The sequence below is a fragment of the Schistocerca gregaria genome, chromosome 2 (genome assembly GCF_023897955.1).
Source record: "Schistocerca gregaria isolate iqSchGreg1 chromosome 2, iqSchGreg1.2, whole genome shotgun sequence".
NCBI classification, from domain to species: Eukaryota; Metazoa; Arthropoda; class Insecta; order Orthoptera; family Acrididae; genus Schistocerca; species Schistocerca gregaria.
The window spans coordinates 520762553-520787162 of NC_064921.1; the positions used below are offsets into that span (position 1 = coordinate 520762553).

Sequence of the window (24610 nt, forward strand, 5' to 3'; positions counted from 1 at the left end):
GGGCGCTATTCCAATGTCGGAGAGCCTTAGCAATGCCGACGATTTAAAAAGGGAATAATACAGGGTGACACAGAAAAACGAGAACATTTCCACATCCAATAAAACTAGAAGCGATGACGGAAAGAAATTGCATTCATAGTAATTGATACCTTAAAACTTTACCATTTACGAAACATTGATGGCATTTATCATTTTTTAATTACGTCCCTTATATTGCGGCCTCCTGTACGAATACATTCGTGAAATCTGCTGATGGGATGTCTCACTGACCGCTGCAACATCTCAGCTGGGATACTATGAACAGCATCCTGAATTCTCTGTTTTAACCCGTCCAGGATTCTTAGTCGAGTCGTGTAGACTTTGCTCTTTGAGATAGCCCCACAGGAAAAAGTCACAAACGGATAAATGTGGCGATCGAGGGGGCCAGGGAATATTACCGAATCGTGAGATCACGGTTGCCAAACAATTCTCGTACATATGCCATTGATTGCCGTGCAGTTTGTGATGTCGCTCCGTCCTGTTGAAACCAGGCTTCTTGAACGTTTGGAAAGTTGTTCAGTGCAAGTGTAACAAAAGTTTGTAACAGCTCCACGTAACGATCGACATCGACAGTTATTGTGTTTCCCTGTTCATTTGCGAAAAAATACGGGCCGATAATCCCATGTAATGAAACACCACACGATACTGTCACTTTACTAGCGTGTAAAGGGCGCTCACGAACGTCATTAGGATTTGTGTTTGCCCAGTAACTGTAGTTCTGTTTATTCACATAACCTGTGAGATGAAAATGTGCCTCATCTGACATCAAAAGTTGTTTAGAAATTCGTCGAGCCGGCCAGAGTGGCCAAGCGGTTCTAGGCGCTTCAGTCTGGATTTGTAAATCAAGATGGAAAAATTCTACACTCTCCCGGGACATTCCAACCACTGCTGCTTGATTACGGATTGAACGCTGTGTGCTCCGTAAGATTGACTCGCGTACATCAATGCTCGCCGGAGAACGCACACTTCTGTTAGTTTCCTCTTGAGGGCAGATCCAATCTCTTCAAAGTTATTAATCCAACATTTTATCGCTTGTTTCGACGGAACGGCATCATGACGTCCTAAATTATAAAAAACGTCGAAACTCACTGTGCGCCGCTACCAAACTATCATTGCTTTTATAAAAAAAAAATTATGGCTAAAGCACACTGTTGTTTGTTCCACTGATTCATGATTACTGAAATGGCGGACGTTTACTCGCTGTCACGAACCCGCAGTGCTGCCACCTGCCTATGGCTGCCACTACTCATTTCAAACATCCTATTATTCTGTGTCACCCTGTAGATTGAAGGTGTGAATTGAAGATTGTGGCAGGGAGGGCATAGACTAGGGTAGTCGGTGTAGCTGTGCTTGCCACAGTGCTCTATGGTGATGTAGTTGTTAACACATCTGCCTAGTAAGCAGGAGACCTGGGCTCAAGTCGCAGCTGTGGCACAAATTTTAATTCATTGCTTCAGCGTTTATCCTTATCGAACAAAAAAATGAATATTTCTAGCTGTGAGGACATTACCGCTTTGAAAGATGAAATCACCTACCACTAGCAATGGCTACACTATGTAACTGAGACGCACGCAAAATGCTCAATCTCCGTCTTTCCTTTCTATGAAATCATCACTCAAACTGGAACTTAACCAATACTACCTTCATAGATGAAAGAAGACCGTCTACTGTTCGTAAACACCTTCTACAGTATTGAAAAGTACAGAGCTATTCTTCCACGTTAAATATTTCTATTGCTCAGGAATTGGGCTAATTACTACATCTCCTATTTGTATTTAACTAACAAGAGTGTTAACAATAAAAGAACTTCGATGACACTTGCGCTCTTGTCTCTCGCAGTTTTTGTACACATTTATTTATTCATTCTCGAAAACATACTAAGTTACTAATGTTGTGTAGATCAGTGAATATCCGTTTAAGGGCTCTAACGCAACTCTTGGCTCTGTTTGTCGCGCATCATACTTTATGCAAAATATTGAGCACGGAGATAGTTCAACCGTGTGACTGTGTTTTCTGATTTTTCACACTTTCAGGATTGACTTCACCTGTACCGAAGTAACTGTCGGTAGACATACGTATGAGGAAGTAAGTAACATACGTTGCTCGGCTTTTATTAGAATGTGCGCTCTCGGAATATTTAAAAGTAACTCTCACAGTGATGCACGAAGCATTTCTTGTATAGCGTCTGCTATTTAAGTTGGCGGAGCATGTCTGGGAGTTCTTGCTCTTAAAAAATGAGCCGGCTACCGAAAATGTGACATCACTTCTATTTCTACTGACACCAGTTTTGTCTGTGCTTTTATAGCCTTTGAAAATGGCGTTACGTCGAAGCGCTGAAGATATATTGGAATAAATAAATTGTGGTGAACACATTTCGAAGTGTTTAAGTGCTTCCAATGAATCTTGATATCTGTCTTCCCTACTACTAGTTGTATTTGGTCGCATGTGACAGAACAATTAATGTGTAAATATTTCCGGCGGAATCATAGGCTTGGATATTAAATTGTTGTCTTTTCTTGTATTACGTGCTGTTTCATTATTTTTCTTAGATGTCCGTGATAGATATAAGACAGGCGCGTGATAGATATACGACAGGTATCACGATCGTAAACTGAGGGCAGCGAAACTTTGCACTCGTGTCCATATATGGAGTCAAAGATGACGTTGGATCAGCACATCAGCATAACGATTGAAGACACACAGTTCAGAATACTCCCAGAGATATGTTAACCTTTGAAATCAGTCTGAAAATAAACTAAGAATATTACCTGTTTTCACCACGGTATTTATACTAGGTGTATTTGTTAAACCTCTATATACACAACCGTTTTTAGCGTAAGTAACCTTTTTTCTGATTTTGTTGTAGCTAATTAAAACACATACGCGTAAGTCGGCCTTAGCAAAACAATGTTATGTCCCAAAAACCGCGCCATAAATTAAAAATAAAAATGTTATTTTGCAAGGGTTGGGCTAGTATGTAGAACTACACACGCTTTTGATCACAATACATGAAGTGAACGTGATCAACAGAAGTTTGTAATGAAAGAAACAACATTCCTTGGACCTGCGAGCAGTCTGCAGATCGCTTTTAAACACAGTTCCTCAGAGCGAAGTAATTAATGAATTGTAGTTTCTCTCGAGGCCGCAACAAGTAACACGCAATGCCATCGCATCCTGTTTTTCTTCAAGTAACTCAGACCAAAACGCTACAGTCTGTGGACAGCCATCAGACAGAAGTAGAAGTTTCTGTTTCTACTAGACAAATACTGAATAACCGAATGCTGAAAGCAGATTAGTGTTATCAAGGGCACGGTAATTTTTATCATTGCATGGCAGTGGCATCTTCGAAGGACAAGAATGACCGTTAGTTCAACATATCTTAAATGTCGAGATTATTGGGACGAAGCAGATAACCCGACTGGATAAGGATGGGGGAAGGAGGTAGGATGTGGCATTGCTTGACGAGATGTCCATGCGTTCGTCCCAAAGTGATTTTAGGAAAACACTGAAAATCTAAATAAAGATGGCCAGACGGAGATTTTAACTTCATTTTTCCCGACTATGCCACCGGAGTTTTAACGATCGGACCACATCACTGGGATGACCAGGTGACGTATTTGAAATTTGTGCTGTTATACATAAAAACGCTATGAATCGAAATAACTAAACTATCAGCTAGATTATTATCTCATGGACTAACTGTAGCTTTTCAGGAAATTAAAGAAATCGCCATGGAAAGTGCAGTCTTCAATAACTTCGTCACTGTAAACTACACTGCAGAGCCAGAGAAACTGGTACACCTTCCTAATGTCGTGTAGGGTCCCCGGGAACACGCAGAAGTGCCGCAACACGACGTGGCATGGACTCGACTAATGTCTGAAGTAGTGTTGGAGGGAACTGAAGCCATGAATCCTGCAGGACTGTCCACAAATCCGTAAAAGTACGAGGGGTATAGGTCTCTTCTTAACAGCACGTAGCAAGGCATCTCAGATACGCTCAATAATGTTCATGTCTGATGAGTTAGGAGGCCAGCGGAAGTGTTTAAACTCGGAAGTGTGTTCCTGGAGCCACTCTGCAACAATTCGGAATGTGTGTGGTGTCACATTGTTCTGCTGGAATTGTCGAAGTTCCTCGGAATGCACGATGGACATGAATGGATGCAGGTGATCAGACAGGATGCTTACGAAATTGTCAGCTGTCAGTTGTATCTAGACGCATCAGGGGTCCCATATCACCCCATCTGCACACGTCCCGTACCATTACAGAGCCTCCATTAGCTTGAACAGCCCTCTGCTGACATGTAGGTTCCATGGACTCATGAGGTTGTCTCCATACCCTTACACGTCCATCCGCTCAAAACAATTCGAAACGAATGTCGTCCGGCCAGGCAAGATGTTTCCAGTCACCAACAGTCCAATGCCGATTTTGACGGGCACAGCCGAGGCGTAAAGATTTGTGTCGTGCAGTCTTCAAGGGTATACGAGTGGACCTTCGGCTCCGAAAGCGCATATCGATGATGTTTCGTTGAATGGTTCGCAAGCTGACGCTTCTTGATGGCCCAGCATTGAAATTTGCAGTAATTTGAGGAAGGGTTGCACTTCTGTCATGTTGAACGATTCTCTTCAGTTGTCGTTGGTCTCATTATTGCAGGATCTTTTTCCGGCCGCAGCGATGTCGAAGATTTGATGTTTTACTGGCCATTTCGGATATTCCGGGGACACTCTTGAAATCGTCGTATGGGAAAATCCCCACTTCATCGCTATCTCGGAGATGCTGTGTCCCATAGCTTGTGCGCCGATGTAACACCACGTTCAAACTCCCTTAAATCTTGGTAACCTTGGCAATGTAACAGCAGTAACCGATCTAACAACTGCGCCAGACACTAGTTGTCTTATACCGGCGTTGCCGACCGCAGCGCCGTATTCTATCTGTTTACAAATCTCTGTAATTGATTACGCATGCCTATACCAGTTTCTTTGGTGCCTCAGTGTAAAAAGTCTGAGTACCATGGTCACGCTTTGATGAGAATGTTTAGGCTTCTATTTAGCGCATGTGGGGTGTGTGAACCCTAGCTGAATTCTCTTCGAACGACTTACCTACGTATCTGCTGCAGGAGCACAACGTCTGTGATATCTAGGCCACAACACTTCTAACACCAATAAAGAATTTCAGTATTAGGAATTTCTGCTTGCCATTAACGACTTTTCTTTTATTTTTTACTCTAATAGTTTAAAAGATCATGAGATTTGGAGTTGTAATCTGATGGTGCTTCGTCTAGCAACCAGGTTGTCGCTATCAAGCGAATTTTACGACTGGAGATTAGTAGTGCATGCCAGTGTTTTACCCAAAAATTGATCGAATGGCCGCCCTTTGTCGAACTTAGTGACCTCTTACTAATCTTGCTGCAACTAGCACGCTCCGATACGTACGTATGGACGATAATTAAATCTAAAATCTCCTCTGTCTCCTTTGTTATAAGGGCTTTAGCCACTGTTGGTGATGATCAGTCTGTCAAATAATAACTTACACCTAATGTTATTCAATAAGAAGAGATTATATTTTGGCAGAAAATTTCGTTGTCTTTCTTTTCTAATCGCTAACAATAGTACATTGTTACACTACCGGCTAACAAGTCGCAGTCGTACATACTGAATAGTTTTACTTAGACACCATTCGCGTTCCGCGAAGGGAAATCTCCAATTCTCGCGAACCGAATTCGTCTTTCTTTGTGTGGAGCTGAACGAACCCTTAACGTCACCGTACAATGTTCATCGACTTTATTGGATTTTAGGTGGTGAATATTGTCGTCGGCGTCCGTGTTTTAGAAGTCAGTTTTGTACTGCAGCTGAATCACATGATAGTTAAGCAACAGTGTTATTCCAGGATCTTCGAAAAATGCTTCATTTGAACGATGTAAAAGACAGTATGTCGAGAATTGCAGTCACCGTGATACTGTCACGGTGGGATAGTCATTTTGTTCATATATTAATTCTTGAAATGTTGAAGGTTGAAAGAGTTCACAGATGATGATGGTAAGTAGACGCTTTGCATCAGTCCTTAAGGTGTTACCGGACTGGGTTCAGTCCGGCACTTAACTGTAAATTTCGAAGAACAATCATCAGGCACATATCTGCTCTTGACTTAGTGTGCAGGTGTGTATATCAGATATGGAACTCTTCTGATACTTCGGAATCTGGTTGTGGAATCAGTTTATCTCATCTTCGCTAACGGGATTAAGCCACAACTACTTGAGCTTGCTCGTTGTCGCTTAAACTCCCAACTACACCGAGAAAAGGCACACATGTATGTCGGGACCTCCGCGGAGGCACTTGATTTCATGCAAAGTCGCTAAGTCAACTAATTGAGGCGAAAAGATTAACACCAACAGCAGCTTATTTGCCATATTCACTTGAGGCATTAGCTGAAGCTTTAAAATTTTTACGAACACTGAACTGGCACTAGAATGAAATTTCCATTCTACAGCGGAGTGTGCGCTGATATGAAACTTCCTGGAAGATTAAAACTGTATGCCGGATCGAGACTCGAACTCGGGACCTTTGCCTTTCGCGGGCAAGTGCTCTACCAACTGAGCTACCCAAGCACGACTCACGCCCCTTCCTCGCAGCTTTAATTCCGCCAGTACCTCGTCTCCTACCTTCCAAACTTCACAGAAGCTCAGTAATATGGAGCAGTCCAGAACGATTTTGTTCTCGGTATAACTATATCGAATTCTCATTCTTTTCTAGTATATCCTAAAGCTCCTATAAAAGTTCAGTCAAAACAGTATTGGCCATTATCGCGACTCTTCCATTTCCGAAATAAGTAGCTATAGAAACACAGTTAATATGTACCCGTGTTTTATTCTTATGAGAACATGTCTCGTATTGATGAAATTTTAAAACACTAAATGGACATACGAGCGCCCATAGCTTCCTTTCCCATAACAGAAAGCATGTTACGTCAAATCCTTATAAAGCCTTTACATCACAAATGATTTTATTCATGATGTGAAACGGTTTGTGGCTCAAGGCAACAAATATATTGTAATAGCGGATCAAAAGCTTGGATAAGTTTCCATGTGCCCCAAGCTTTGCCAAGACTGTGGGTGTGAGAGGTGGCGCAATGCTTCGGACAGTCGACTCTTATTCGAGATTTATGGCATTCAAATCTCCATGCGCGATCATGGATAAGTATGTCTTTGATGGTCAGAATTACTACACACACGTAACAAAGTACGTCTTGGTTGAATTAAATCAATTTCTTTTATAGCCGAACAGCAAAACTGTCCGCTGGTCGGACTTCGTTATAAAAATTATGCGATAATAAGGGATAGGAGTTTTTTTGGCAGAAATCGCAACTTCAAGAATCTATATTGAAAGAAACCATGTACTGATTAGAATTCGGATGATAAAACCTCTTCACTCATTCGATGTTAGTGGGTAATACAGAATCAGAGAACAGCAAATCACCGGTTTCTCCGACAAAGTCTGAGGATCACAAGTTTGAGTTTGCAACCGAGTTGTCATTTTGTTGCGCGATATTACTCCCAGTTCCTTAGTTTTAGGGTGTCTAGCGCAGATTCCATTGCTCCAATGGTTTTCAACGGGACACGCTATGCACCGCCTTTGCGGTTGTTTCCTGGCGCCGTCAAAGAAAAAACAGTCTTCCAGAAGTTAAAGACCAAGCAAAAGGTTACGCCAAGCCTGCACTCGTATGCAAGAAAAATGGCGTAAGAGAATACGGCTTAGTAGGCGCACATATGTGAGTAGAAAGAAAATTGGGTTCTCCGAAGTGACAGGTACATTTAGCGCTTTAACCGTATGTGCCTGTTAATTAAAATAAATACTTAGATAATATGATTTTGCAAAATATGTCGATCCCTCAAGCGAAATTGTACTGTGTGATAGGTAATCTAGCGCTGCGAAACAAGGCGCATCCTGCATGTCGCATGAGAACAGAAAGACTAACACGCTGTTGCGTCAAGTCTGCAGGGAACAGTCGTCATATAGCCCCTAGGAAACATGCGCAGTGGCGTACGTGTTCTTACCGTGTCTCCTTCTTCAGACAAGGGCATAGACTGCTGTGTGGACCCCGTTCCACATTACTGATAGCGTTGTGACGTGAGCCAAGGCCATGCTTGCTGACTGGACAATGTAAATATGTCTTTAGGCTAAACTTCTGTTCATCTGCAAACAAAATACCACTAAAGTTTCCCTAGGGCGCCTTACAGTGGACATGACATTACAATCACTGATCCACGCATTGCTCTTGTGCAAGAAGCAGCATCCGCTTGGTCGACTAGTATCTATAGCAGTCTCTCCAAGCTGATGTCACAGTCTGACAGGAGAATTTCCGTCGCAGAGCGTGTTGCGAGATCTATAACGAGGGCAGATGCTGTGCTGGTCCATCGTGCGACGTTGAATGTTTCTTCTTTCTCAGAATCTTCTCGACAGTTGTTACATGACGGTTCGGGTACCATTCAATCGCTGTGGACGTTCGTCAGTAATCCGGCCACGTGTAATGTCATCCAAATGAGTACACTGTGTCATCCTGCTTCCTAGTGACTAATACGGTCTGCGGAGCCCTGGTGACCTCGTCGTTTAACGCCTCAACCATTAAATAATAATAATAATAATAATATCACTGAATACGGATTGCCAAACCTGCAGAATCGCTATCAGAGACAGTCTTCCTCGGAAATAGATGTTCAGTTCTAGTTCTAGCATGCCCTCAGTTTCTGTATTTCGCCGCCGACTTTAAGAAGATAGAATAAAATATCAATTCCATAAAAACACTTTCCTTTGATTGTACCTAGAACTGAATGAGTCACAGATTTGTAGGAGCACCTTGTAAGCTTCCACCCCGCGATTATTTCAGTTATTAGTGATCACACGTTTGATTAAGGATTCAGGCGTTATTTGGTTGTGGGGCGTTGAACTCTCAAACCACGGAAGGTTAAGAGTAGTAGCCGTATGTCTAGTCCGAATCCGGTGTCATGTGTAGATTTGAATACAGCTCGATTATACAGGGCGAGGCACTAACTATTGCCACCTAGAAGAACTCCGAAAGTATGACAGCAACTGAAAAGTTTGTGGGACAAATGTTGCATGGACTACGGGTGCCATAATAAGACGTTGGTTTTTTGTTGTTAGGTGGGGTCGTGTCAGAGGTATGAAGATGACTTTATTTTTTAAATTGGAATGCTGTAGTTTGGTACTTATTTTCTGATGGTGGCTATCGAGGCGAATCCAATGATATGTAACAGTCAGGTCTTTGAATGTCAACGAAGGTCAAAAGGTACAATAAATAAAATCTACTTAAAAAAATTTAAAATAATATTTCATAAAACACTTATGAACGTCCATTTACAGAAGGCGTTCGAAGTGATGACCATTGGTATCAGTGCAGTACTGCAATCTTCTTATCATGGGTTGAGTGGTATTCCTTATCACATCGGCACTTATCGAAGCACATGCTCTTATAGTTCCCTGACGCATATCTTCAAGTATAGTTGGATTTAAAGAATGTCTTTTACAAATCCCGACAAGAAAAAAGTACAGAGGCGTCAAGTCTGGCGAACGAGCCGACCACGATACATCTCCTCCGCGTCCAATACAACGATTTGGGAATTGTCTCTGCAACTCATTTCTAGCCATCAGCGAACAATTTTCTGGACACCCATCCTGTTGATACCACACTCTTTTCCTAAAGATATTTCTTAATATTCACTAGTATTCAATGTAGCCCCGTTCTGTTTTAATTTTGTGTATCCAGGCTCGGATACTCAACATTTCTGTACAGAAGCGCTGTATTTTTCGGCTCCTGGGCGTTCTGCCCCCCCCCCCCCCCTCCGCTGCCCCCTCCCTCGCTGCCCCTCCTCCCACGCTAGATATTAATCTAAACCTCGAGATGACTGGGTGTTTGATGAATGATGTTGAAAGGATGAGGACAACACAAAGTACCGAGTTTGGACTGAACGAAGGTTGGTAATTTGCACGGACGCTGATAACAGCGTAGTTGAGCGCCCCACAACCCAAACATCATCTACACTCCAGGAAATGGAAAAAAGACACACATTGACACAGGTGTGTCAGACCCACCATACTTGCTCCGGACACTGTGAGAGGGCTGTACAAGCAACGATTACACGCACGGCACAGCGGACACACCAGGAACCGCAGTGTTGGCCGTCGAATGGCGCTAGCTGCGCAGCATTTGTGCACCGCCGCCGTCAGTGTCAGCCAGTTTGCCGTGGCGTACGGAGCTCCATCGCAGTCTTTAACACTGGTAGCATGCCGCGACAGCGTGGACGTGAACCGTATGTGCAGTTGACGGACTTTGAGCGAGGGCGTATAGTGGGCATGCGGGAGGCCGGGTGGACGTACCGCCGAATTGCTCAACACATGGGGCGTGAGGTCTCCACAGTACATCGATGCTGTCGCCAGTGGTCGGCGGAAGGTGCACGTGCCCGTCGACCTGGGACCGGAACGCAACGACGCACGGATGCACGCAAAGACCGTAGGATCCTACGCAGTGCCATAGGGGACTGCACCGCCACTACCCAGCAAATTGGGATCACTGTTGCTCCTGGGGTATCGGCGAGGACCATTCGCAACCGTCTCCATGAAGCTGGGCTACGGTCCCGCACACCGTTAGGCCATCTTCCGCTCACGCCCCAACATCGTGCAGCCCGCCTCCAGTGGTGTCGCGACAGGCGTGAATGGAGGGACGAATGGAGACGTGTCGTCTTCAGCGATGAGAGTCGCTTCTGCCTTGGTGCCAATGATGGTCGTATGCGTGTTTGGCGCCGTGCAGGTGAGCGCCACAATCAGGACTGCATACGACCGAGGCACACAGGGCCAACACCCGACATCATGGTTTGGGGAGCGATCTCCTACATTGGCCGTATACCTCTGGTGATCGTCGAGGGGACACTGAATAGTGCACGGTACATCCAAACCGTCATCGAACCCATCGTTCTACCATTCCTAGGCCGGCAAGGGAACTTGCTGTTCCAACAGGACAATGCAGGTCCGCATGTATCCCGTGCCACCCAACGTGCTCTAGAAGGTGTATGTCAACTACCCTGGCCAGCAAGATCTCCGGATCTGTCCCCCATTGAGCATGTTTGGGACTGGATGAAGCGTCGTCTCACGCGGTCTGCACGTCCAGCACGAACGCTGGTCCAACTGAGGCGCCAGGTGGAAATGGCATGGCAAGCCGTTCCACAGGACTACATCCAGCATCTCTACGATCGTCTCCATGGGAGAATAGCAGCCTACATTGCTGCGAAAGGTGGATATATACTGTACTAGTGCCGACATTGTGCATGCTCTGTTGCCTGTGTCTATGTGCCTGTGGTTCTGTCAGTGTGATGATGTGATGTATCTGACCCCAGGAATGTGTCAATAAAGTTTCCCCTTCCTGGGACAATGAATTCACGGTGTTGTTATTTCAATTTCCAGGAGTGTACATCTACATCCATACTCCCCAAGCCCCCTGACGGTGTGTGGCGGAGGGTACCTTGAGTACCTCTATCGATTCTCCAGTCTATTCCCGTCTCGTATTGTACGTGGAAAGAAGGATTGTCGGTATGCCTCTGTGTGGGCTCTATTCTCTCTGATTTTATCCTCATGGTCGCTTCGCGAGATATACGTAGGAGGGAGCAATATACTGCTTGACTCCTCGGTGAAGGTATGTTCTCGAAGCTTTAACACAAGCCCTTACCGGGCCACTGAGCGTCTCTCCTGCAGAGTCTTCCACTGGAGTTTATCTATCTCCGTAACGCTTTCGCGATTACTAAATGATCCTGTAACGAAGCGCGCTGCTCTCCGTTGGATCTTCTCTCTCTCTTCTATCAACCCTATGTGGTACGGATCCCACACTGCTGAGCAGTATTCAAGCAGTGGGCGAACAAGCGGACTGTAACCTACTTCCTTTGTTTTCGGGTTGCATTTCCTTAGGATTCTTCCAATAAATCTGTCTGGCATTTGCTTTATCCACGATCAACTTTATATGATCATATCATTTTAAATCACTCCTAATGCGTACTCCCAGACAATTTATGGAATTAACTGCTTCCAGTTGCTGACCTGCTATTTTGTAGCTAAATGATAAGGGATCTATCTTTCTATGTATTCGCAGCACATTACACTTGTCTACATTGAGATTCAATAGCCATTCGCTGCACCATGCGTCAATTCGCTGCAGATTCTCCTGCATTTCAGTACAATTTTCCATTGTTATAACCTCTCGATACACCACAGCATCATCTGCAAAAAGCCTCAGTGAACTTCCGATATCATCCACAATGTCATTTGTGTATATTGTGAATAGCAACTGTCCTATGACACTCCCTGCGGCACACCTGAAATCACTCTCACTTCGGAAGACTTCTCTCCATTGAGAATGACATACTGCGTTCTGTCATCTAGGAACTCTTCAATCCAATCACACAATTGATCTGATAGTCCATATGCTCTTACTTTGTTCATTAAACGACTGTGGGGAACTGTATCGAACGCCTTGCGGAAGTCAAGAAACACGGCATCTACCTGGGAACCCGGGTCTATGGCCCTCTGAGTCTCGTGGACGAATAGCGCGAGCACAATAAATCTAAATTTAGTGATCGTGGAAATAGTTTATCTTTTAAAAACATAATATACCAGTAACAGAAATAAATTTCTGAATCTTATCATATCGCTAGGCATTGAAAGAAGAAACAGTTCATTGCCATTTAAATTAATTCCTGACATCTTCAAAAACTGTTAGTGATATGGGATAGAATTAGAAGTACTGTTCTAGCTCCAACAAAAATGTGCTGTGTATTAGACTAAGTACTAAGAATTAAAATATAAAATTCCTATTACGTTTAAAGTTTAATACCGAAATATTTTGAATTGTGTAATTTAAAAGTTATTTCACTTTCTATCAGAAGAAGTGGAGCAGAAGTACAAAAGCAAAAAAATTCTCTACTTTTATAGTGATATGTTAAATGTAAGGTACTAGGTGAGTTGTATGTCACGTGTGAAAAGAACTCACTGTAAAGTAGTTACATTTTTGAAAATTTGTCACGGAAGTAGTTGAAAATTGATAAAAATGATCAAAACTTTTTATCTAGGCAACTGAAAAGCAAAACACAAATTCGTGTGCGAAATGAAAGAGAAATAGCGTGGTGGACTTAGGTTCGATTACCGGAGACAGCACTAATTTAAATTGACACCTCCATCGAATATTCGCACGAAGGTGATTAATATAATATTTATTTATCTATAAACATTGTAACAAAGATTTGTTAGTACATAAATGAGTGTTCGTTTGAAAAGATAGAATGTTGTTCCTACCAAAGCGGTTGAAATTTGCATATTATGCCGTTTTGGGATATATAGTGATACATCCAGGGACGGGAATGTAGTCTCTGGCATGGTTGTGAGCATGTCACCTCCTCCTAAAAAGATTCAAAGCTGTGCCGTCAGAGGGCAACGTGTTCTGTCGTTTTCGTCGTCCGTGGTAGGTTACTTATCGAATTCCTCGAGCATAAAAAAACAATTAACAGTGAAAGGTACTGTAAGAAGCTCCGTCGCCTAAGCAAGTTCATCACGAGCTAACGACCTGTGCTGCTCACGGAGGAAGTGATTCTGATCCACGATGACACGCGTCTACACGCCTTCAAGGTCACCTAGAGTATAATGGCTAAGTTCAAATGAGGGCAGCTTGAGCATCCGCCCTACAGCCCGAAAACGTGGTTCTGCGACTTCAGTGTGTTTGGTCTGCTAAACAATCGTCTCAAATGGAAGCGCTTCAACTCGGGCGACGACCCGAAGAATACAGTGGAGGACTGCTTCCTGTCACAGCTACAGGAATTCTGGGAACAGGAAACATTTCGGCTCTTGAAACAGTGGGACAGCTGTACTCAGGCCTCTGGTAATTACTTTTGAATAAAGACTTTCATTATGCTTACATTGTTGTCCCAGTTTTGTTATCTGCCTTTCCTGTTGAACATTCTAGTATTTCTTCAGTTGAAACTTTCGGCCTGAGAGGCCGTGGTCGATGTATAAAATTTTCACCTGACGTTTTGTCTCCATCTGCGGGAGACATGAGGTCGTCCGGCTACTGCCACTGAGGCTCCAGGTACTCTAGCATTTATAGAGCGCATAGAGGCCACCACCATTCGTCACGTGATGCCGACGGTATGCCTATCTTTGGAAGGCGTCGTCATTCTCGATTAAGAGTAGTCGATTGTCATTCTGCTGGCTCAACGTCGACATAGATATTTTGTCCAACTTTAAAACTTCCTGATCATTCTCAGTTAAGAGTAATCGATTACTTATAATCGAGAATGATGTCGCCTTCCAAAGATAGGTATTCCGTCGGTATCACGTGACGAATGGTGGTGCCCTCTATGCGCTCTATAAATGCGAGAGTATCTGGAGCCTCATTGGCAGTAGCCGGACGACCTCAGAAGTCTCCCGCAGATGGAGACGAAACGTCAGGTAAAAATTTTATATATCGACCACGGCCTCTCAGCCCGGAAGTTTCAACTGAAGACAACAACGGCCGTGACAGCCTACATTATATGATTCCAATATTTGTTGGATCACACTTAATAGCGAGACGTGAGAGGGCTGAAAGTCGATTAAGTCTCCACCTAATTGAGGTCAAATGCCACCTGACCTGAAGTGAAGGAGTAGAGGAACGAATTACACAGTATTCTTAAGATTTTGCGATTTAACCTGGAGGTGTTTGAAAGAATTCGTCAGTCACTGCAGAGACAAGTGCAGTACTGCCTCCAAATGTGAGGTCGGCACGTGGAACACCACCTGTAGCAGATACGAGTGTACCGTGCTTTGTAATTTGTAACGTGCTGAAGCAATATTTCTTAGTAAGGTAGACTTTGGGTGAAATTTGTGTCTAATTAGACAGAAAATTAACCGAAAAGTGTACATTTGTGCTACCTAGTACAGTATTTCATCGTGAAGACGGTAGCGTCCGGAAACCACACATCAATGTTCAGTGGAACGTTTCTCCTTCCGTTATTGTATTTACTCTAATCAATTTTCTCTGCTAATTACACTGGGGCGACAAAAGTCATGGGGTACCTCCGAACGTCGTGTCGAATCTCCTTTTGCCTGGCGTAGTGCAGCAACTCGACATAGTATGGACTCTGTATGTCGTTGGAAGTCCCCTGCAGAAATATTGACCAAAGCTGCCTCTATAGCCGCCCATAATTGCGAAAGTGTTGACATTGCAGGATTTTGTGCACGAACTGACCTCTCGATTATGTCCCATATGGGGGCGATCCGGGTGGCCAAACCATTCACTCGAAATTTCCAGAATGTTCAAACCAATCGCGAACAGCCGTGGCCCGGTGAATGGCGCATTGTCATCCATAAAAATTCCACGGTTGTTTTGGAACATAAAGGCCTCGAATGACCGCAAATGGTCTCCAAGTAGCCGAACATAACCATTTCCAGCCTATGACCGGTTCGGTTTGAACAGAGGACCCAGTTCATTCCACTGGAGTCTCGAGGCCTTCTGGATCCATCTCAGGGTAGGTTCCGTAAAGGCCGCTCCGCCGCCGACAATCTGGTGAGCCTGGAGTCTGCCATCCGTACTGCCTTTGCCCGCCGTCAGCATCTGGTTGCTGTCTTTTTCGACATGCGGAAGGCGTATGATACGACATGGCGTCATCACATCCTTTCTACGCTGCATGGATGGGGTCTTCGGGACCCTCTGCCGATCTATATCCGTAATTTTCTGTCGTGTCGTACCTTCCGCGTGCATGTCGCGGCCTCATATAGTTCCTCCCAAGTCCAGGAGAACGGTGTGCCACAGAGTTCTGTTCTCAGTGTGTGTCTGTTTTTAATAGCTATTAACGGGCTCGCTGCGGCCGTGGGAAATACTGTCTCCGCTTCCCTGTATGCTGACGACTTCTGCCTTTACTACAGCTCTATTGGCATTGCAGCTGCTGAACGTCAGCTACAGGGCGCAATCCGCAAGGCGCAGTCTTTGGCTGAAGCGCATGGTTTTCAGTTTTCCGCAGCCAAGACCTGCGTTATGCATTTCTGCCGGCGACACACTGTTCACCCGGAGCCGCGGCTTTATTTTGACGGCGAGCTTCTTAAAGTGGTGGAGTCACATAGGTTTTTGGGGATGCTTTTTGATGCCCGGTTGACTTGGCTGCCTCATATTCGGCAGCTTAAACAGGCGTGTTGGCGGCATCTAAATGCTATGCGATACCTGAGCCACACCAGGTGGGGCGCCGACCGATCTACTCTCCTACGGCTTTACCAGGCGTTAATCCAGTCCCGTCTGGACTACGGGAGTCTGGCTTATGGCTCAGCATCCCCATCTGCGTTGCGGGTGCTGGACCCAATCCTCCACAGCGGGATACGCCTTGCCACTGGTGCGTTCCGTACCAGCCCTGTGGACAGCATACTTGTGGAGGCAGGTGTCCCACCACTGTGGTTACGACGCCAATTACTGGTTGCTTATGCTGCCCATGTTTTTAGCTTGCCCGGGCATCCAAATTATCATGTCCTCTTCCCGCAGTCAGTCGTTCATCTGCCAGAACGTCGGCCCCGGTTGGGTTGTCTGATCGCCGTACGTGTCAAACAGCTTCTTTCCTGGCTTGGGTGTTTCCCTGTTCCACCTCCTTTCCGGGCTGCTCTGCGTACACCCCCGTGGTGTGTGCCTCGCCCTTGCCTTCGGCTCGACTTGGCACATGGCCCGAAGGACTCAGTCCCTCCGGAGGCCTTCCGACGCCGCTTTTATTCCATCCTGGCCACGTATCAGGGCTCTGGCGTTGTCTACACCGACGGTTCGATGGTTGCTGGTCTAGTCGGTTATGCACTAACTCTAGGGGACCATTCTGAACAACGTTCGTTGCCGGCTGGCTGCAGTGTTTACACTGCTGAGCTGGTCGCCATCTTTCGTGCCCTAGAGTATATCCGCTCCCGCTCAGGTGAGTCCTTCGTTATCTGTAGCGATTCCCTGAGTGGTTTACGAGCTCTCGACCAGTGTTTCCCTTGTTCTCGTCTGGTGATGGCTATCCAGGAGTCCCTGCATACTCTCGCCCGTAGCGGCAGGTCTGTGGTCTTTGTTTGGACCCCAGGCCATGTTGGTATACCCGACAATGAAGCTGCTGACCGCCTGGCGAAAGAGGCCACCAGTGTGCCATCTCTGGAGATTGGCCTCCTGGCGGATGATTTGCGGGCAGTCTTACGCCGCAAAGTTCTCCCGTTTTGGGACCACCGCTAACAAACTCCGTGCCGTCAAGGACACGACGACTGTGTGGCGGTCATCCATGCGAGCCAACCGCAGGGACTCAGTCGTCCTTTGTCGGCTCCGCATTGGCTACACCCGACTCACGCACAGTTGTTTACTGTGTCGTGAGGATCCCCCTCTTTGTCGTTGTGGGGCGTCCTTGACGGTGGTCCATATTCTGTCGGAGTGCGCCCTTTTAACCGTGCTCAGGCAGACTTTTGCAATGCCTGACACGCTCTCTGCTCTTTTATCAGATGACTCTGGCATGGTGGACTTGGTTTTGTGTTTTATTCGGACAGGGAGTTTTTATCCTTTAATCTGAGTTGTTTTTAAGTGTTGAATCTGGCTTTTAGCCTCTGATTTTAAACTGAGTGTTTAAAGTGTTCTTGGTGGTTGGCTTTTCCTCTTTTTCTCTACGGTCGGCCAGCCACCGTCACACTGTGTGTTTTAATTTGTTTTGTCTGGTCTCCGTCAGAGTATTTCATGTCCTGTTTCGTCTGCTGTCTTTCCTGTTGTTCGTTTTTTATTCTCTTCGGGTGGTTTTAGTTTTTATGGAACAAGGGACCGATGACCATAGTAGTCTGGTCCCTTTCATCCCACAAACCAACCAACCAACCAGTTCATTCCATGTAAACACACCCAACACCATTACAGAGCCACCACCAGCTTGTTAAATGGTTTGTTGACACTTGGGCCCATGGCTTCGTGGGGTCCGTGCCTCATCCGAACATTACCATCAGCTCTTACCAACCGAAATCGCGTCTCATATGACCACACCACGGTTTTCCAGTTATCCAACCAATATGGTCACGAGCCCAGGAGAGGCGCTGCAGTTGATGTCGTGCTGTTAGCAAAGGCACTTGCGTCGGTCACCTGCTGCCATTGCCCACAGACGCCAAATTTCGTGCAGTTTCAAAACGGATACGTAGTCCCACATTGATTTCTGCGGATATTTCATGCAGTGTTGCTTGGCTGTTAGCACTTGACAACTGTAAACAAATGCGGTTTGTCGTCGTTACGTGAAAGCCATTGGCCGCTGCATTATCATTGGTGAGAGGTAATGCCTGAAATTTTGTACTCTCGTCACACTCTTGACGCTGTGTATCTCAGAATATTGATTTTCCTAACGATTTCCGAAACGGAATGTCTTATGCGTCTAGCTGCAACTACCATTCCGCATTAAAAGTCTGTTAATTCCCGTCGTGCGCCCATAATCACTTCAGAAACCATTTTGCGTAAAACTCCTGAATACAAATGACAGCTCCACCAATGCACTGCCCATTTATACGAGGGTGAGTCAAATGAAAAACTTAAATGTTCTTTAAATATTATTTACTGCGCGGAAGTGGTACAAAGCTGTCTCACTTATCAAGATAATCTCCACCACGCTTAGTGCAAGTCCTCCAGTGCTTATAAAGTGCATAAATTCCTTTAGAAAAAAGTTATTTTTGGTAGTCCGCGCAGCCACTCGTGCACCACGTGGCGTACCGCTTCATCAGAACGGAACTTTTTCCCTCCCATTGCATCTTTGAGTGGTCTAAACATATGGAAATCACTTGGGGCAAGGTCTAGTGAGTATGGTGGATGAGGAAGACACTCAGAATACAGGTCTGTGATTGTTGCAACTGTTGTACGGGCAGTGTGGGGCCTTGCATTGTCATGTTGCAAAAGGACACCTGCTGACAGAAGTCCACTTCGTTTTGATTTGATTTCAGGACGGAGATGATTTTTAGGAGATCTGTGTATTATGCACTGGTGACAGTGGTCCCTCTAGGCATGTAATTCTCCAAAATGACGCCTTTTTTGTTCCAAAGGAGTGTCAGCATAACCTTCCCTGCTGATGGTTCTGTTCGAAGCTTCTTTGGTTTTAATGAGGAGGAATGGTGTCATTCCGTGCTCGCTCTCTTCGTTTCTGATTGGTGGAAGTGAACGCAGGTTTCGTCCCCAGTAACGATTCTTGTAAGGAAGCCATCACCTTCTCGGTCAAAGCGCAGGTCCTCTTCACAAGCGTCAATACGTCGTTCTCTCATTTCAGGAGTCAGCTGCTGTGGCACCCATCTTGCAGACACTTTGTGAAACTTGAGCACATCATGCACAATGTGGTGTGCTGACCCATGACTAATCTAAACATGCTGCAATGTCATTCAGTTTCACTCAGCGGTTTTCCTTCACTGTGGCTTCAACTGTTGCAATGTTCTGTGGAGTTACAACTCGTTGTGCCTGACCTGGACGAGGAGCATCTTTCACGGAAGTTACACCATTTGCGAACTTCCATCTCCATTCATAGACTTGCTGCTGTGACAAAAACATGCATCATCGTACTGAACCTTCATTCGTCGATGAATTTCAAAAGGTTTCAGTCCTTCACTACGCAAAAACCGAATAACAGAACGCTGTTCTTCCCTGGTGCAAGTCGCAAGTGGGGGCGGACATCTTTATACTGATACTACGACGGTATGTGTGAATCTGCACTATGCTGCCACCTACAGGCCATTCTGCACGCTGTTGGCAGCACGCTTACCAACTTGCAAGATAACGGCGCGAAATTTCGAATTTGTTATTACAAATTTTGTTTTTCATTTGACTCACCCTTGTATCTTCTGTATGCATTACTACAGCCATCTGTATATGTGCAGATCGCCATCCCATGACTTTTGTCACCTCATATGGCACTGAGCACGATGTGACTTAACTTCTAAGGCCATCAGTCCCCTAGAACTTAGAACTAATTAAACCTAACTAACCTAAGGACATCACACACATCCATGCCCGAGGCAGGATTCGAACCTGCGACCGGAGCGGTCTCGCGGTTCCAGACTGTAGCGCCTAGAACCGCTCGGCCACTTTTGTCACCTCATTGTTTGTTATACCCTGTATACAAATTTTGACTCTGGGCATTAAAACTGGCGCTTGTCTATCAGGGCCGGTTTGAGGCCTAAGTGACACAAGCCATCGCATGGGGCACCAAGCTGACAGGGGCGCGAGTGGCACTAAACTACAGGATTAGTCTACAGTGTGTATCACAGTAAGCAGCGAGAACTGAGACAGGTGAAAGTGTGCAAGGGAAAAGGGGAGGGGCTGGTGCCAAATTAAAAGTCGTTTGTATGGAAATGATGCTCTCGAACCGGCCAAGCCCTGAGCCTATCACCTTTTGCGTCGTATCATACTAGATCACTGCCTCGCACTCGACTTCCCATTTGTTAAAGGAAATCTTTCAACTGACTCGAAAAATCAGCGTTTCCAGATTGAGTTTACGAAGTTCCCCCATAACAGACACAAAAGTTGCCCAATTTTGGCAATTTTTCCTCAAATATCATAAACCTACCTACTGTAAACTGTTATGTTATCAGTGTTAGAAGATTGAAGAAGTGGAATTGTGTTTAGAGCTGTAAAATTATAGTATATAGCACTAAATAATAGTACATAAACATAATTTTTAAATTTGTAAATAAAAACAATTATCTGATCAGAAAAACAAAATATCCTTCTCTAAGGGCACCACATTTGTATACTTCAAGCTTCTTTTATCATTGTTCTGTTGATTTACCATTAGCGTACCACCTATGTCTTACTTCGCACCTCGACACCTCTATCACTACGCTACTTTGAACGCACAAAATCCGTTTCTGTGTTTTCACTTCCACCTTCTGAGTGCTGTTAACCGCTGGTCTGTCATTTATCGTACATTAATTACGACAAATCATACAATATCGACGCGTTTCCGAGAGATCCTCAGTATTTTAAGCAGCATATATTCATAGGACATATGTTACAAACTGCCCAAGAAATAAAAGCTTCAGCCAAAACAAAGAAATGCAATATGGCGTCACCCCAGAACTCGATATGTTGACGAAAGTCGATGGAATCCCAAATGGTCGAAACTGGGCGTCTAGTGATGTCACGGAGAGGTATCAGCGTTTCGAAACTAACGTCTCCCACATTTGTAGAAAGTTACATCTAGCGGAAACCTAGAAAAACTAGTATGTTGTTGGAAATAAAATATCAGAGGTGATATTAGTAGTGAGAGATAAAGTACTTTACCAGTTTCTTCTGTGCCGAAATTTCCTTCCCCAAAAATTTCCATAGAAAAATACTTTCCCAATATTGTGGAAAAATCTCAATCTGGAAAATGCACGCGTACTCGAATCGAAAAACTCGTCAGCGTCTTCTAATAGCTGTGCGATATGACAGCGATTTCAATATCGATATATCTGGTACGTCGGAAAGTCAAAATGAGGTACTGTGCGAACAAATAGCATCTTTTGTCAAAGAATATCTGGAGGTACTTCTGTTGTAATGTCTTCAGCTTTCCCTTCGATCGAACCCTATAACACGGCTTAGGTTACCCATCCTCATGTATCGGGCTGAACTGTTTTGGCTAAGTTTGTGTTTCAAGCTACATAGGGTTCCTGGAACGTGTTGTTCTGCAGCGGAGTGTGTGCTGGTATGAAACTTATTGGCAGATTAAAACTGTGTGCCGCTCCGGAACTCGAACACGGGAACTTAACCCGCAAAGGCGACGGTCCCGGATTAGACTTCCTGCCCGGCACACAGTTTGTCTGTCAGTAAGTTTCATACAGGATTCAGTTGTATAATGTCCTTGATGAAGGTGATAAAATGGTTCAAATGGCTCTGAGCACTATGGGACTTAACATCTGTGGTCATCAGTCCCCTAGAACGTAGAACTGCTTAAACCTAACTAACCCAAGGACACCACACACATCCATGCCCTAGGCAGGATTCGAACCTGCGACCGTAGCGGTCACGTGGTTCCAAACTCAAGCGCCTAGAACCGCTGGCCACACCGGCCGGCGAAGGTGATAAACAACATATAGTTTAGTGACCTCATTCTGAATGTGGAATTTGAAGCGAACACATTCTTTTAACATTTAGATTATGTTGATAAGGCTACGTTGCATTTAAGTGACTAAGTGCACTGCACAGCGTAAGAATGGGGGGGGGGGGGGGAGGAACACTGAAGTCACATACAGAGGTCGGACACGACTCTCCAAAACATTGTGTGTTGCGCCGTTTCCTGAGAAAAGGTTTACGTCCCATTCTGTTCTTCGGAAAAGATGGTTACAGGAATCAGGTACTTGGATATGTTGGTGTGACTTTTTTCACAATTACGAAAACATACAAAATATTTCCTTGACCAGCATGGAGCACCATTACACTGGCACCTACATGTTGTAGCATTTCTTAACAACTGTTTCTACGATATATTGACCTAAGGTTCATAAAGATCTTACACGGCACTACTTATACCCCCCCCCCCCCCTCCCGAATATTTCCGATCTCGCGGTCTGTGAATTTTTTGGATGGGGATTTGTGAGAGACTCCGTTTATACATGCTTACCATTCCGATAACTTCTGGTGTACCGCAACGTAGCATAGCAACAGCAGTGAATGCAGTCACACCAGATTTGCTCCCAAATTTGTTGGACGAGCTTTAGTGTCGTCCCGACATTGTAAGTGCATCAGATAGAGGGCATAGTGAACACATGTGAAAAGTAAATGAAAGGTTTGACCTTCGGTGTAATTGTAAAAAGTACCGCTTGTCTGTGCAGGAATGTAAAATATAAATCGGATGGTTCTTTTAAAAACGAAAACATCGCAGTTCTGTTTGTAAGTTATTTTTATCTTCATTTTTGCAGAAAATGTGGTGTTAAGAAGTCGGATGAGTGAGCCATTTTGAAAAACACTTTATTTCTATAATGCATCCTACCGACTCAGGTGATCATCTCATTTGGTCGCTTACCTGCGGCTGCAACGCCGAGTTAACAAAACGACGTATAGTACCCGTGGTATAGTTAATACACAAGATGTGCGTAAGAAAAGGGAAGTAGATGACCGTGAGAAAGAAAGAGGTTCTTCGCGTGGACTGTCAAACGTAAGATGAATGATTTCGCCTGATCTTGGCTGTCTGCAGCTGTTCAAACAATCGAGCCGAGAGCGGCAGGTGTATAGCCTTGAGTGTGGATGTCGCCGCATCAGTAACGTGTGCGTCATTTCCCGCTGTCTCGGCATGCTGAGCGCTGCGGGCCGTCCCCGGCCTCATGTGAAACGGAAAACCTTAGCTGCGATGGTAGCTGACCGCTACGCAGCTACCTCAATCTCGTGCTCGGGCCAGCCCGCGATACTCCTACTACACAGGTTTCCTACTCAAAGGTATTTTTCTATAGCGCATTCGTTGTATTATTTTGTGAAAACTATTGTGAGGTAGCCACTAGGTATTACGTACTTACGTTGTAGGTTTGTGTGTATGATGCCAGTGTTTGTAGTAAATAGAAAGCATGCTTCAGAATCCTGTGATAGAGCGCACGCGTGCTTTCACTGTTATCGCTGAAACAACCGGTTTTAGGTTTCATCGCTTTTTTAAATTTTTTTATTTCTCTCTTCCTTCCTTCACGACAGCTTAACCTGACTGTCGAAACCGCTCAAAATAACCGGTTTCTGAGGTAACAGAGTTTCGATTTTTCATTTTCATTCTTATTACTTCACAGAACTGGCAAACAAATCTTCAATTTTTTAAAGTAAATGAAGCATTGCACTTCATTGCTACATCACATCGTGTAAACATTTACAGACTATGGTATAGACTAGGTGGAAGACAAGTTTTGCACATTGCACGTGCGTGCGTACGTTAAACCTCGACACACAGCAACAGGGACAGTATCAGCAATACTGTACCAGTTCTGATGCCATATGTTAGTTGCTAGTTTCTCTTGGTATTGTTGTTTAAATAGCGTTGATCAGTTTTCTGTAGTAACGCAATATTTCAAACCAGTGCAAATTTTACGAATAAAAATTACTCCTTTTTTAAAATGTTTATTTAAAAACAAAAAATAGTACTGCTGCTGTAACTAATTGATTTTTCGGTTTTTTGCTCGGTTGTCAGTAAACAATAAAAACACTTGTAACAGACACCAAACAAATACCGGAAAATATCGGCTATTCGGAAGTAAAATACCGGTTGGTTTACTTGCCATCCCCAGCACTCACGTGCCGCTGTGTGTGTGTGTGTGTGTGTGTGTGTGTGTGTGTGTGTGTGTGTGTGTGTGTGTTTCTTTGTTTGTTTGTTTGTTTGTTTAACGAAGCAAGTTTCATATTGAAGCGATTCTTCTATTGCTGAAGCCCTGAAAGAACTCAGTAAGAAACCTCATGCTGCAGTCGAGTTAAAAGTATCAGGCGAATAGCAAGCGAATCGACTTAAACGTAATGAAGGCCGTGGTTGTTTTCGCCCGAAATTGTTACTGAAATCGTAGATCTGGATGACAGTGCATGAATTTGAATATGGGCATCG

At 44.6% G+C, this 24610-nt stretch overlaps 1 protein-coding gene across 7 annotated transcripts in view; it reads left to right on the top strand.

Annotated features, from left to right (window-relative positions):
* LOC126329925 (glycerol kinase-like) overlaps positions 1 to 24610 on the top strand; it is a 260608-nt gene that overhangs the window by 117541 nt on the left and 118457 nt on the right. Inside the window, exon 1 of one of the 7 annotated variants that reach the window (XM_049996254.1) lies at positions 23338 to 23475. The exons of the other annotated variants lie outside the window; for them this stretch is intronic. The gene's annotated coding sequence lies outside the window, so the exon portion shown is untranslated. Of the gene's footprint in view, positions 1 to 23337; positions 23476 to 24610 lie in introns of those variants that run through there. 7 annotated transcript variants of the gene reach the window in all.